Source organism: Echinops telfairi, unplaced genomic scaffold, assembly GCF_000313985.2.
Source record: "Echinops telfairi isolate 266 unplaced genomic scaffold, ASM31398v2 ScPeMD7_2565;HRSCAF=3150, whole genome shotgun sequence".
NCBI classification, from domain to species: Eukaryota; Metazoa; Chordata; class Mammalia; order Afrosoricida; family Tenrecidae; genus Echinops; species Echinops telfairi.
In genome coordinates, this window is record NW_022106463.1 from 12,057,619 (window position 1) to 12,070,971 (window position 13,353).

At 46.7% G+C, this 13,353-nt stretch overlaps 1 long non-coding RNA gene across 3 annotated transcripts; it reads left to right on the forward strand.

The window, feature by feature from the left end:
- The first annotated feature begins 100 nt into the window (after positions 1-100).
- LOC123522128 lies at positions 101-10,863 on the forward strand. Of its 3 annotated transcripts, none has more exons than XR_006680429.1 (3): positions 101-136; positions 3,091-3,245; positions 4,616-4,654. It is a non-coding gene; the product is annotated as an uncharacterized LOC123522128 (long non-coding RNA). The 3 variants fall into 3 exon arrangements; XR_006680428.1 differs by lacking the exons at positions 101-136; positions 4,616-4,654 and adding exons at positions 1,468-2,024; positions 10,626-10,863; XR_006680427.1 differs by lacking the exon at positions 101-136 and adding an exon at positions 1,468-2,024.
- The last annotated feature ends 2,490 nt before the right edge of the window (positions 10,864-13,353 follow it).

The following is a 13,353-nucleotide window of genomic DNA, read 5'->3' on the forward strand; positions in this document are numbered from 1 at the left end:
GGTGGGGCTGCGGAGACTCATTCTGGGGGTGGGGCTGCGGAGACGTCATTGCGAGGGAAGCGCAGGCTCAGACAAGGCGAGTCCTCCTACCTGTGCCTGGCTGGGGCACTGGGGCGGAGGGGCGTCCTGCGCCCAGGTGAGAGTCCAGCGCCCGATTTGTAGAGTCCGAGGCAGGCACAGCCCGAACTGACCGGCGGGCGAGGTCACTCACTGTCCGGCGGGGTTCAGTAAGTGCGGACTCGGGTCTGCTGTCTGCTGCGGGTTGCCTGGCAGGGGCGGGAGCCTGGGCAGCCTGGACTGGAGGCCCGGTGCGGGAAGGTGCAGCCCGGTGGGCCGATCCTCCGGGGTGCCCTGCGGCGCCTTCCAGTCCGGGGTCGGAGTCCGGGTTCCCGAGGGGCCTGGGGGAGCACTGGACAAGACAGGACCCTGCCTCTGAGCGCCCCCAGCCCTGAGACGGCAGGAGGTCTGAGCCTTTCTCCTCCCCACTGCGCAGGGGCCAGGCCAGGAAAGAGTGGTGGGCGGACTAGGGAAGGAAGTCGGGACTCTGCTGGCTGGAAGAATGGAATGTCAGCGCGTGGATTTCTCCACAAACGTTCCGACACCCTCGGGATTACTAGCAGACTGTACTACCGCAGGGTTGTTTAGGTAGGGGTGGCCCCCAGGGCGATGACTTGGGGGTCTGGGCCCTATTCTGGGTGAAAAGGAGCCATTGAAGGTAGTCGAACTCTGCCACACCAGCCAGTGCACCCTGAATCCACAGGTTAGACCGTGGAAACCTTCCAGGGAAGGCCATCACTTGCGTCGGGATATGCGTCTGCTTTTCATCCCCCCTGCATGGCCCCCCACAGAGCAGCTAATTTTGAATTATTTGCAAGACTAGATGACCCACACACCACATTTTGGCTACATTTTGAGATTGGGGCCGTCGTGGTTAGGGGCTTAGCTCTGGATTCCTACTTGCCTGGGTGTACACTCTGGCTGGGAGTGCATGGATGCGCCTTGCTACTCAGGAGCTGGGCAGCATTGTAGCAATTTTTGCTTGGCTCGTGGTTACATGTTGGGCTGCGATCAGCATGGTGGTTTACTCAATTTTTAATTAGGAATTTTAGGTTTCTTTTTCACTGTCTTTGTAAAATCAGTATTCATTTTTAAATCCTTCCCTTTTTGATATCATGTTTTCTAATGAAACACTTCTTCAAATTCACTACTTTGATCATATTCTTCAGCTTTGAGTACTTTATTCTTTAAGAGGATGATGATTTAACCTGCTCTGTTACCAGCAATCATAGTGATTATAGAAAACTTTTCCTGGAATGGTATTCTAAGCATATAAACTATCTTTTGGTTTTGAATTTGTTTACTGTTGTTCCACTCTCTGATTTTGGCTTTTTATTTCACTGCGAAAGTTCTGTTATTTCCTTAATCTCCCTCTGTTTTGCAATTGTATCACGATTTTATTTCTACTCACAGACAACATGATATCCAGTAGATGAATGGATACCTATGGTCAGGTATGCCCCTATTTGAAAATAGCAGGCATATTCTTTCTGGCTCATTTTACGATCATACCTGATGAACCTTTTAGTAGAGGTTCAGTTTGTATTCGTGCCCTTCAATTGGTTCAAACTGATGGTGACACCATTCGATGGGGAGAAGTGCTCCCCAGGGTTTTCTGGGCTGTAATCTTCATGGGAAAGTAGAGGGGCACCGAAAGGGGAAGCCCACCACAAGATAGGTGGACACAGTGGAAGCAACAGTGAGCTTGGACATGAGGACAATGGTGAGGGTGGTGCAGGGCCACGCAGTGTTGCGTTCTATTGTCTGTCAGGTCTCTGTGGGTCTGAGCTGACTCTCATCTAACAGCAGTTTTCACAGGAGCGGGTCATGGGTTCTCAGTGACAACTTGGGAGTGGATGTGCGTGCCATATGGTGATTCGGTGTGTAACTTGTGGAACAACTGTCACAATGATTTGCACAGTGGTAATGCCATATGGGGTCACTGCGTCGGCATCGACTCCATGGCGGTGAGTTTGGTTTGGGTTTCAGTTTTGTCTTATTTTATATTCTCACCCATACTGTGAGAGGATCCCAACTTCTCTACGTATTCACCAACATGGTTTTTTTTCCATTTAAAAATAATAGCCATCTGCAGCGCCATGAAGTAGTATCTCATGCCATTTTGATTACAATTCCCCAGTGACTAGATCGGAGCCCTGGCGGTGTAGTGGTTACACATTGGACTTCCATCCACAAGGTCACCAGTTCAAAACCACCAGCTGCTCCAAGGCAGAAAGACTGGATTTTCTCCTCCCGTAAACAGTTAGTCTCAGAAACTCACAGGGGCAGTTCTACCCTGTCCTGTAGGCTCGCTGTGAGTCGGCATGGACTCAGTGGTAGTGAATGACTTGATGGGAAGCCCTGGTAGTGTAGTGCTTGAGCTGCCAACCACAAGGTCAGCAGTTCAAAATCACCAGCTGCTCCCTGGGAGAGATACATAGCTTTCTACTCATTGAGAGAGACGAGAGAGCAACATACACACACAGACTAGTTGACATTGAGAATCACTTTATGTGCTTATTAGACATTTGGCTATCTTTTTGGAGAAATGACTGTTGAAGTTCCTGGGCCAATTTTCATATTTGGAAGTAGATGGTTAAGCTTTTCTTAGTCAGGCAGTTCCATTGACATCTGCTTGGCAGCAGAACAGCAGGCAAGGCCCACTCACGGACGGGGTGGGTGAGCATGAGGTGCCTTGGCCAAGACTGGAGCCCTCCAGTGCTGGACTTCTACCATTGAACATCAGTGCCCCGCTTCTCATTGCAATAATTTGACAATGGACTTCCTCATAGGGTAGAAACGTCATCTAGTGTTAAGATTTCTGTGAAAACGATGCAAAGCCTAAAAAAATCCTCCCGCCTTCTTCCTTGTCATATAGCAGCCAACCTAGCACAATGAGGATGTGAGGGTTGTGTAATGGAGGTAGAGTGGGCAGGAAAACCTGCATAGAACATCTGGCCCGTTCTGAAGTGTGACCTTTGGGCTTCCTGTTATATGAGAGGATAAACTGATACAATTCTTTCCATTTTCCAGGTGTTTTGTCACTCACAAACAAAAACATTCTTACCTGACCAATGAGATTGTAATTCTGTATTGAGAGTATCTGGATATTGGTTGGAATTTTGTGCATTGGAGAATTACCATGGTAAATTACTTCCATCGGTGATGAGAGCGACACACAAAGCCAGGTACTCCAACTAACCTGCCCTTCATAATTGAATTTTGAATTGATCGCCTACCCTTCATCTTCTCATTACTCTAGATTTTTGTACAGTAATTGCCCAACATGATAATATCCTGGTGTTTACGCTCAAGACTCACACCTAAGGTTGGCATGACTGTCATTCTCAATAATTTGTCATACTGTTGATCACTCTTTACACTGTGTTTGTATAAGAATAAATGCATAATTATCGCACTTAACATTATTTAAAATTAATCCATTAATCTAATGCCATTAGATTAGTTGTAAGGTACTTTTCTTGGTATTTTATGGTACTGTTTTCAGCTGCTCGTCGTCGTCGTGACCAATAGTTACCCTCACACTGTGAAATGAAATGGGCCATTGTGATTCTGGGAATTTTGTGGTTGGATTTTGAGAAACAGGTCACCATGCCTTTCTTCCTCGTCCATCTTGGTCTGAAAGCTCCACTGAGACCTGTTCCGATTCATTGTATCACCCAAGCCCCCAGTGTCAAACAAGTGATGGCACCATATGAAGTGTCTAGTCTGGGAGCTGGGAGTCTACCTGTACCCCCACTGGCATCTAGCCCTTTGAGGTGTTTCTACAACATGTGCCAAAGGGGCAATACCATTTTAAATTACTGCCATTAGGAGTAGCCATCATTCTTGGTAGGAAGTGGTATCTCATTTTTGTTTTGATTTGTATTTTCCTAATTACTAATGACTTTGGATTTTTTGGTTTTTAATTTTGTGTGTGTGAATTAGGTGAAGGTTTACAGAGCAGATCATAGTTCTATATTTAACAATTTATCTTCCATTGTAACCCCCTCAATGTATCATTGCTTGCCCTACTTCCTCCCTCTTCTTCCCATTTCTCCTCTTTCCTAACCCCCTGACCTCTGTCCTTGGACGAACACTGTGCTTTGGATCCGAGGCGGCTAACAGTCCTAAAGCAAAAGTGAGTGCAGTTCTGGATGGCAGGCCAATGGAGGATCATATTCTTGGGGTTCCTCCTGTCTCTGTTTGACCAGTGTGTTAGTCTGGGTGGACTAGAGAAACAAATTCACAGACACTCATATGTGTATAAGAAAGAGCTTTATATCCAAGAGCAATTGAATATTGAGAAAACATCCCAGCCCAGTCCAGATCAAGTCCATAAGTCCAATAGTAGCCCAAATGTTCAATACCAATCTATAAAGTCCTCTTCAAACTCATAAAACACAGGCAACAATGCCGAATGCAGGAAGATCACAGGCCAGTGGATGGAAAGTCTTGTGGATCCAGTGGTGGTGTAAGCATCTCAGTGCTGGCGTGGGTCTCCACATGGCTCCTCCAGCTCCAGGGCTCTAGCATAATTCCATGTGTCTTGTCATAGGAATATGAAACAGAGAGTGTGTGTGCATCTGGCCTCCAGTGAGCTATTTATCTCTGTGGCGCCTCCACATGACGTCATCAAGCTGCAACCTGATTGACAGGCCAGACTCCACTCCTTCGCCAGGTAACAGGAGATTATGTAACTACCACAACCAGTTAGCGGGTTTCTTTTGGACTTGAGTTCCTTTCTACATTTTACTGGTTCTACATTATTTCAAATGACTTTGAACATCATCTCATGTGCTTATTACCACTTGTATGTCTTTTTCAGAGAAATGCCTATTCATGTCCTTTGCACATGGTGGCTTACCTTCTTTTTGTTGAGTTGTTATTTGTAACCTCTTAAGTAATGTGGGGGGCCAGCCTCTGTGGAAAACTAATACTGAGGGTAATATGACTAGGACTATATTACCTAACTTATAGCAGAGGGAATCTGGAAAGCTAGTATTTCACGGTAGGACAGCCATCACTTTGGTAAGTTAGAGATAAAGTCCAAGTACATTATTCTGCTTTAAATATCATTCCCACAGATTCTCCCCCAACAGCTATGCTGCCTTAAAGTGAGCACATGGTTGATTCTGTCTCCCTGTAGAAGCAAACATCCTCATCATCTCCTCCCACCACAGCACCCATCTCCCCTCATGCCTTCCTCCAAGGCAGGTATTAGGTTTCCTCACCTGTGAGCTCAGGAACTTTACTGTGGTCACCACCCATTTTGTGACGTATGTAACTACTGAATATGCATGTTTTATGGCTACCTATAAATATCCCAAGACAATAAAGACTCTCTCTCTCTACATGGACCTGGCGGCTGAGATCATGGCCATCCCGGAGGTGAGCATGCTACTATGAAATGTGTCTGACTCCTTTATTTTATTCTTACTCTTATCTTTCCTATCTTCTTTAACTACTATGATCTTTATATATTATAACTGTACACTTGTGCCTACGGACTCCTCAGTTGTTAGAGGCTGGTTACTCTGACAAGGTGGCAGTCATGTAATTGACAGGTAAATTAAAGAAAGGACAGACGAGACATGCAAGTGCTCACCCATCCCATGGTGACCAGAACCAGACTGAGGGAGGAATATATCTCTCACATCTCATATAATCTTGGGGATAATATGCTCTCTCACAATCTTATATACTCTTGGGCATGCAATCCTTCTGGCTCCAGAACCCTCCTCCTCCCTTAAGCTGCCTCAACGAGAAGGCCGCGCCCCCACCCCCATTAGCTTCCTGCCTGTCTGCCACCCTCTTTCCCCCTCCTCCCTTAGCCTGTCTCATGGAAATGACCATTCCCTCAGAGTCCTGCCCTGTTGCCACCCTCCTGTTAAACAGTCTTTTATTCCCAAATTAGCCACTGCCTTCAGACTAGGACACAAACTTAGGAGAAGGTCTACCACAGGGAAAGTGGGGGATTGTGTTAGTCCCAGTAGACTAGAGAAACAAATCCAGGGAGACTCATATGTGTATAAAAAAGAGCTTTATATAAAGAGCAATTGAGTATTGAGACAACATCCCAGCCCAGTCCAGATCAAGTCCCTAAGTTTGATAGTAGCCCATATGTCCGATACCAATCTAGAAATTTCTCTTCAGACTCACAAAGCACATGCAATGAGGCTGAATGCAGGAAGATCACAGGCCAGTGAGTGGAAAGGTCTTGTGGATCCAGTGGCAGTGGAGGCATCTCAGCGCTGGCAGGAGTCTCCACATGGCTTCTTCAGCTCCAGGGCTCTAATGTAACTTCATTGTCTTGTCAGCAAGCATGCCTTGCAGGGGGTGAGCGTGTGTCCTGCCTCCAGGGAGCTATTTATCTCCTTTGCGGCTCCAAATGAGATCATCAAGCTGTGACCTGATTGCCAGGCAAAACTCCACCCCTTCACTTGTAAATCTCAAATTGACAACAGGTGATGTAATTACCTCAGACCACCCTTGTCAATTTGACACTTTCACATAACTCTTTAGCCATATATAATTTTCAAACAAACAATAATAAAATCATATTTGTACTTAACAGGATAAAACTTAAATGCATACAATTCAATATGTGCCACCTCATTTAAGCATAATATTCTATAAATGACAAAACAAATATCCTATCCCTAGCAATTGCAGTTAAGTAATACCTATACCGTATCCTATAATTATGAATATATTCCCCCACCTATGAAAGTTCATAAGCCAACCACTTCATGCCTTTATCCCCCCAATTTTGAGTATCCAATTTCTATACTTCCCTTTTACATCAACCCAGTGCTCTGAAGAGACAATAATATTCTTTGAAGTGAAGAATCTTCATTCCAGTTGGAACCTTGTGAAATCCACATCCATAAGCAAAGTCAAATCAGGACAGGCCATCCATAAAGTCAACTGCAAAATGCCAGTTCACAGGCTAAAAATCTTCTCTTTATCTGGTCAAGTTCTGGTCAACTCGATGTGGGCTGCCTCTCTTAGCCTCCACAGGGTGTCCATTGGCTTCCTTGCCTTTAGACCATGAGCCTGTCACAAATTGTCAACCCCAGCTCCCTTGCGCTAGGTCATGAACTTCAGTCAACCCACTCTAGTCTTCTCCTCTAGTTCCTGTGAACCAGGTCCGCAGGTGTCAGGCCAGACTCACCTCGTCTCTTTATTGCTTCACTTATTCCACTTCCACTCAACAAGTGGAACAGGTGGTCACCTAGCAAACATTTCCGCTTGCCCACAGGCTTCCTTTAATGTTCAGTCCTAGAGAGTTGTTTTCTTCAAGGTTCCAGATTTTTCCAGCCTCAGGCACAAAATTCCAAAGGCCAGAGTTCCTTTTTCGTCCATCTGCCAACTGCCCCCAAGCAAGTCTCTTGCATGCAAATGTCCTGAGTACTCCAAAGCACTGGGTAGGGCTTATCTTTTCAGACCCTTCTTTGTAGGCATGTCCTAAACCCATCGAAAGATCAAATTTTAGTGGCTCAAGACAAGTGGAATCAGATACTAATCTCAATTTTTAAACCAGTCAAGTTCAATCCTTATTTAGTTTATCTTAATCTTTATCTAAGCTATTCTATTGATACAAAATATGGGATTAGGTTTCTGACAGCATCAAGCTGGGGCCAGGCTTTCTGTCAGTCATTTTTGCTAAGCAGCTCTGAGAAATTCAAGGGGCGATTTTGTCCCCTAAGCTCAAAATATACATTAATCACGTTCATGTTTGCCATTTCACACAGCAATAACCAAAGACTATAACCAAACAAGATAATCAGAACTTTAACTTCCCATATCTTTCCAGAAAACGGCCCAGTAAACTGCATGGCCATCTCTGACCTCCAGATACCCAAAGAAGAAAAACTACTATGAGGCCGAGGTCAAACAAACATCCACTCCCCATCTTTATTTGTTTCTCTAGCACCCCACTCCTGGTACCATAATAGGGGTGGTCTCTGGTAGTTACATAATCTGTTGTCAATTTGAGACTTAAGAGGAAGGGGTAGAGTTTAGCTTGGTAATCAGGTCGCAGCTTGATGACCTCATTTGGAGCTGGTAAGGAGATAAAAAACTCCTTGGATGCAGGACACACGCTCACTCCCTGCGAGGCAGGCTTGCTGACAAGACACATGGAGGTACACTAGAGCCCTGGAGCTAGAGAAGCCACATGGAGACCCCTGCCAGTGCTGAGCTGACTTTACTGCCACCAGATCCACAAGACTTTCTACCCACTGGCCTGTGATCTTCCTGCATTCAGCCTCATTGCAGGTGTTTTGTGAGTCTGAAAATGAATTTCTAGATTGGTATCAGACATATGGGCTAATATTGGACTTAGGGACTTGATCTGGACTGGGATGGAATGTTGTCTCAATAGTCAATTGCTCTTGTATATAAAGCTCCTTTTTATACACCTATGAGTCTCCCTAGATTTGTTTCTCTAGTCTACCAGGGCTAACACAGGGATATTGCAGAATCTACCCCCGCCCAGGAGAGCAGTAGAAACCCATAGAACATGGGCTCTTTGGGTGCTGTGAAATCACCTTGCTTGTTCCAAGTTTACAAACCACAGAAGCCACTTCTTTTTAAAGGCTGTACTTAAGTTCCAGCAAATGTCACCAGAGGCTTGCCGTCTGATGGCCCCGGGGATCATTTCTGACTTTTGGTGCATGCCTTGTGTCATGAGAGGGGCCCCACGTGTCCACTACTACATTGTGTTGTTCTGGGCTTTTCTGTCCCTTAACACTTTCCTGGGAGAATTTCAGAGCAAGAGGACCAACTGAGGGTAGGCAGGGAGGCGGGGCTTCTTCTACCAGCTCCTTGATGGGGGTAGTGAGCATCCTGAAGTGAACCTGCGTGGTGGCATGCACACATAGGGGGAGGCACGGGGGAAGAGGAGGTTGTGCAGTTGTAACCTTGCCTCTGCAGGTTACTTGTTAGGAGACCTTCGCCCCGCCCTCTCCTCCATCCCCACCCCTACCTGCCACGGGCACCTCTGGTCTCCAAGCTTCTGCAGCAAAGCTTCCCAAGGGTGGGAAGGGCAGGATCTGCAGCCCACCTTCCTGTCCCTGTGGCCCCTCCTGTCCTCTGGCACAGCGTTCCCCCACACTCCGTTTGCTGGGCCCCTTTTTTCAAGCCCTGGGTGTGGTGTGGTCTGCAGCCTCCGGCTTGGGCATGAGAACAGGGCCCTGCTCGCTTCTCCTCCCTCTCAGAGAGGGGAGCCAAGACGGGTCCCCAAGAGTGAGCCACCTGCAACCTAACAGCTTCTCTGGATTCGGATCTCGGCTGAGGAGGGGGAGCTGCTGATGTATCCTCTTTCCGGATCCTTCCCAGTTACCTCACTGCCTGTGCCCTCCCTTGCTGTTTTAACTCACACGTGGCCTGGCCCTGGTCATCACTAGCCCTGCGGAGGACAACCCCAAGCCTTTCAGGAAGGCTGTCATGATGGCTCCCCTCATAGGATGATCTAGGAGAAGCAGGAAAAAGGGAGCCCTCAGGTCCTGGGGCCCAGTTCCGAGGTCCCTCTGCCCTGACCAAGGCCACTACAGGGACACTCATTTCCTGTTCCTCAGAGTCTGAGGGTCCCTCTTGAGGAGCTTTGTCAGTAAGCCACACTCTACCTAGGAGATGCCTGTGTGTTGACACATGGGCCACCACTCCAGACCTTTCTCCACACACGCCGGTCATATGTGTAGGGTGCTGGGGTGGTGCCTACCTCCTGTGATGAGCACAGAACAAGTCAGAGGTTGGGGGAGCTAAGAGAAGGGAGAGCATTTTGCCCCGAGGCCAGCAAATAAGGGATTCCATTGAGTGGGGCAGAAAGGAAGAGAAAAAGGGAGATAGATCAGAGTTGATCCACAGAGAAAGCTCTGGATGATTCTCTGATGCTTTTGGTTGATTGATGATTCCGAGATGGAAAGGAATGTGCTCAAGAACCTTTCTGGATGTCTAGAAAGGTTGGGAACTGGTGTTGATGTGACCGGATATTGAAAAGTAAGCAAAATGAAACAAAAAGATAAATGAAATGGAAATACTCAAAAGAAGGAATGGAATATTAGTTATAAAATCGACAGAAAAAATACTAATCATGAGTTACTGTGCTAAAAATGAAAAAAAAAAAAAGTTTTTCAAAAACAGTACAACTGAAGACCTGTGAATGGACCTAAGTAAGAACCAGAGATACTGGATGAGTTCATTGACTGGTACTTGGAAAATGTGTCCATGTTGATAAAAAATAAAAGCATGGGTGTTGTACAAAGGTGAATCCTTAACCTCCCAGGTAAATACTCAGCCTAAGCCTTAGGCCTCAGGATCCCTGGAGGACGTGTTTCCCCGTGGGCAACCTGGATGCCTCCCCTGCTTTGGAATGAGGAAATTACTCCTTTTGCTGCTGGAAGCTGCATGAAAAATTCAAGAGTGCACTGGGGATGTCTCATAACTGGGGATACCCTCAGCATGGAGCCTGGCCTTGTGTCTGATGGAAGGACAGAGCTCTGGGAAGGCCAGGATCCTGGCACTCCCCCATTACTCAGCACTGTCTTCTCCTTCCATTTCAGGCCCCAGATGTGAGGCCCAGAGAGCTGATCCACTCTTGGCAGCTGGGAAACAAGGGTGACCCTCTTGGGCTTCCATGACATCATATATGGTGACTTTAAGTGCTCTGGCTTGCTCTGGACCACACATTCACCTGCTTCCACACTGCCTCCAGATTCCAACTCCACGCCCACCTGTCTCCTTGAAGGGCCTCTTGGGCTTACAGCGCACATTCTCTTACAATACCAGAGGCTGGGCAGGAAATGGTGAGTACTATCAAGACCTGGGTACTGAAACTATAAGAGGTAAACTAGGTAAGGACTATTGGGGGTCCATATGCTTTGCTCCCTGAAGTTCCTCAGTGGCCTGGGACACATCCTACATTCCTGTCCCTTGGCTGGTCCCCTCCGTTGATGAGGGTTTTCAAGGTTGGATGCCAGGATCACCTTCCTTATGTGACCCTCAGGGCTGGCGTCATGAGGTGTTCAGATCCCCACCCTGAGCCTTGGTTCTCCGTGTCGAATGACATGACCTTTTAGCCTGTCTGAAGATGGATGGCTGTGTTTGAGGACACCAATCCAGATCCCTACAAAGTTCTCTTGGCTCCCCTGGACAACTGGAGTCTTTTCTGTGTCGGTCTAAAATGAGCAGAAAATGGAGGGAACAGAGATGCTTTGTACAAGGGACTGACTGTTCATGGAATCCTGGACGAGGCTTGGTCCTTTAATGAATTCAGCAGTTCAGTGAGTTGCAGGGGACAGTGAGCCCAGCTGGGTCATGCACGGGGTGTCTCAAGATCCATCTGTTCTGCAGAGATGCTTTTTTTTTCTTCTGGGGCGTTCAGGTGTGTGAGAAACATCTCAGTAAAGTTTCAGGCCTCCTGTCTCTCCCTAGAGCCAGTGTAAAGTATCTGTCCTTTTCACCTGCCCCCACAGTTTTGCATGGGTTTAGGTAATAAAAGTGGGCTTTTTCATTAAGCGAGCCTACTCTGATGTGTTCAACTTCTTGTTTTTTGGTTTTGGGGCCTGAAATGGAAGGAGGAGAGCCATGAGGAATAAATGAGCTAGTGTGCTGACATGACAGCTTTTTTCAAATCCATTAATATCACAGTCGCTAAAAAAAATTGTAATACTTTATCATGAATATAATGTTGGAATGGAAGGTGGGCTTTTGGATGGCTTTAAAATATGTGTAAAAGACTTTCGAATGTGGCACTAGCTCAAAGATTGCTGTGATGCTGTGAAACCAGGATTCATTATGGTGACCTCATGAGCTCCCTTCATCCCTAGCCTATTTGTGCTGCAGCTGCTAGGCTGCACAATGACGTTCTAACACCAGGAGTGCGGTGTGCTGACCTTCTGTGTCCTCACTGCTTGTGCGAGTCAAAGGGTTGATGATATTTTACAACTACCAGCTCTACAGTCCACAGGATTCCAGTGGTGAGAATTCATGTAATCAGGCCTACGTGCCTTCTGAGGACTGCAAATGTGAGGAGTTTTGATTGAGGTACCTCTAGAGCAGCGGTTCTCAACCTGTGGGTCACTACCCCTTTGGGGGTTGCATGACCCTTTCACAGGGGTCGCCTAATTCATAACAGTAGCAAAATGACAGATATGAAGTAGCAATGAAAATAATTTTATGGTCGGGGGATCACCACAACACGAGGAACTGTATGAAAGGGTCGTGGCATTGGGAAAGTTGAGCACCACTGCTCTAGAGGGTGTGTAAGGCTCTTTAACAGGTAAGGTATCAGCTCGTCAATGCACTTAACAGGAAACGCAATTGTACTCTGTTCTTCACAGCCAACACATTAGCCTGCTATTCTGGTTCTCCACACACTGGACTTGTTTTCATTTCACAGCTACATTGTGTGTGTGTGTGTGTTTGTGTGTGTGTGTGTGTGTGTGTTTCTATTTGTTCAGGGTAGGAGTGTCAAAATTAGAAAAGTTTGATGATACATGGACCTTATCTAACCTGACCTGTTTGTTTTTCTTTTCAATACCCTTGTCTATCTCCATGAATGGGGAGCGCACATGACAGCATAACTGTAGCGCTACTGAAAAGTAGCTGCAACCAGAAGAACTAGAGGGTACTCGGCTACCGCTCACAACTCCTCTGACAAATAACCCATTAAAGGTCCTAGGTAGCGTGGAAGGAGACTGTGGAACAGGACAAAAATTCTTAAAAGAGACCAGTTTCCCTGGACACACAGAGACTATTAAGACCCTAAAACGTTTACCCTTAGACCCACTTCATGTCTGGAACTGAACTCACCCTGATGTTAGAATAGCCAACCATTTCCAATCAGAAGGGCAGTCTACACCCAAAGAGAGAGGGTAGTAAAGAACTACAAATGTCAGGAGTCAAGATGGCGTCCAGGTGGACCACCCACCTGGTGCTCCTATTGTTAGACCATAAAATGAAGAGAGGGGCATGGGAAACAAGCCCAAGGAGAAAGCAATAGGACCAGCAGTTCCACAGGGTCTTGTGGGGAGAAGGAGGCAGGCGAAGGGAGCAGTGAGCAAACAACACCATAGACAGGGGAGCAACTAGGGAATTAGATCCACACCAAGGAGGACGGAGAGATCCTGGTGTGCTGGAGCAACAGCAGTCTAGCTAAAAGGAATTGCTAAGAGGCAGAGGAAGGGTGTGATGGTGGGAAAGGAGGAAGGTGAAAGGAAACAGAAAAGATCTAGGAAGCAAAGCTATGGATACAGGTATAAATATAGCAGTGTACATATGTAAATACAT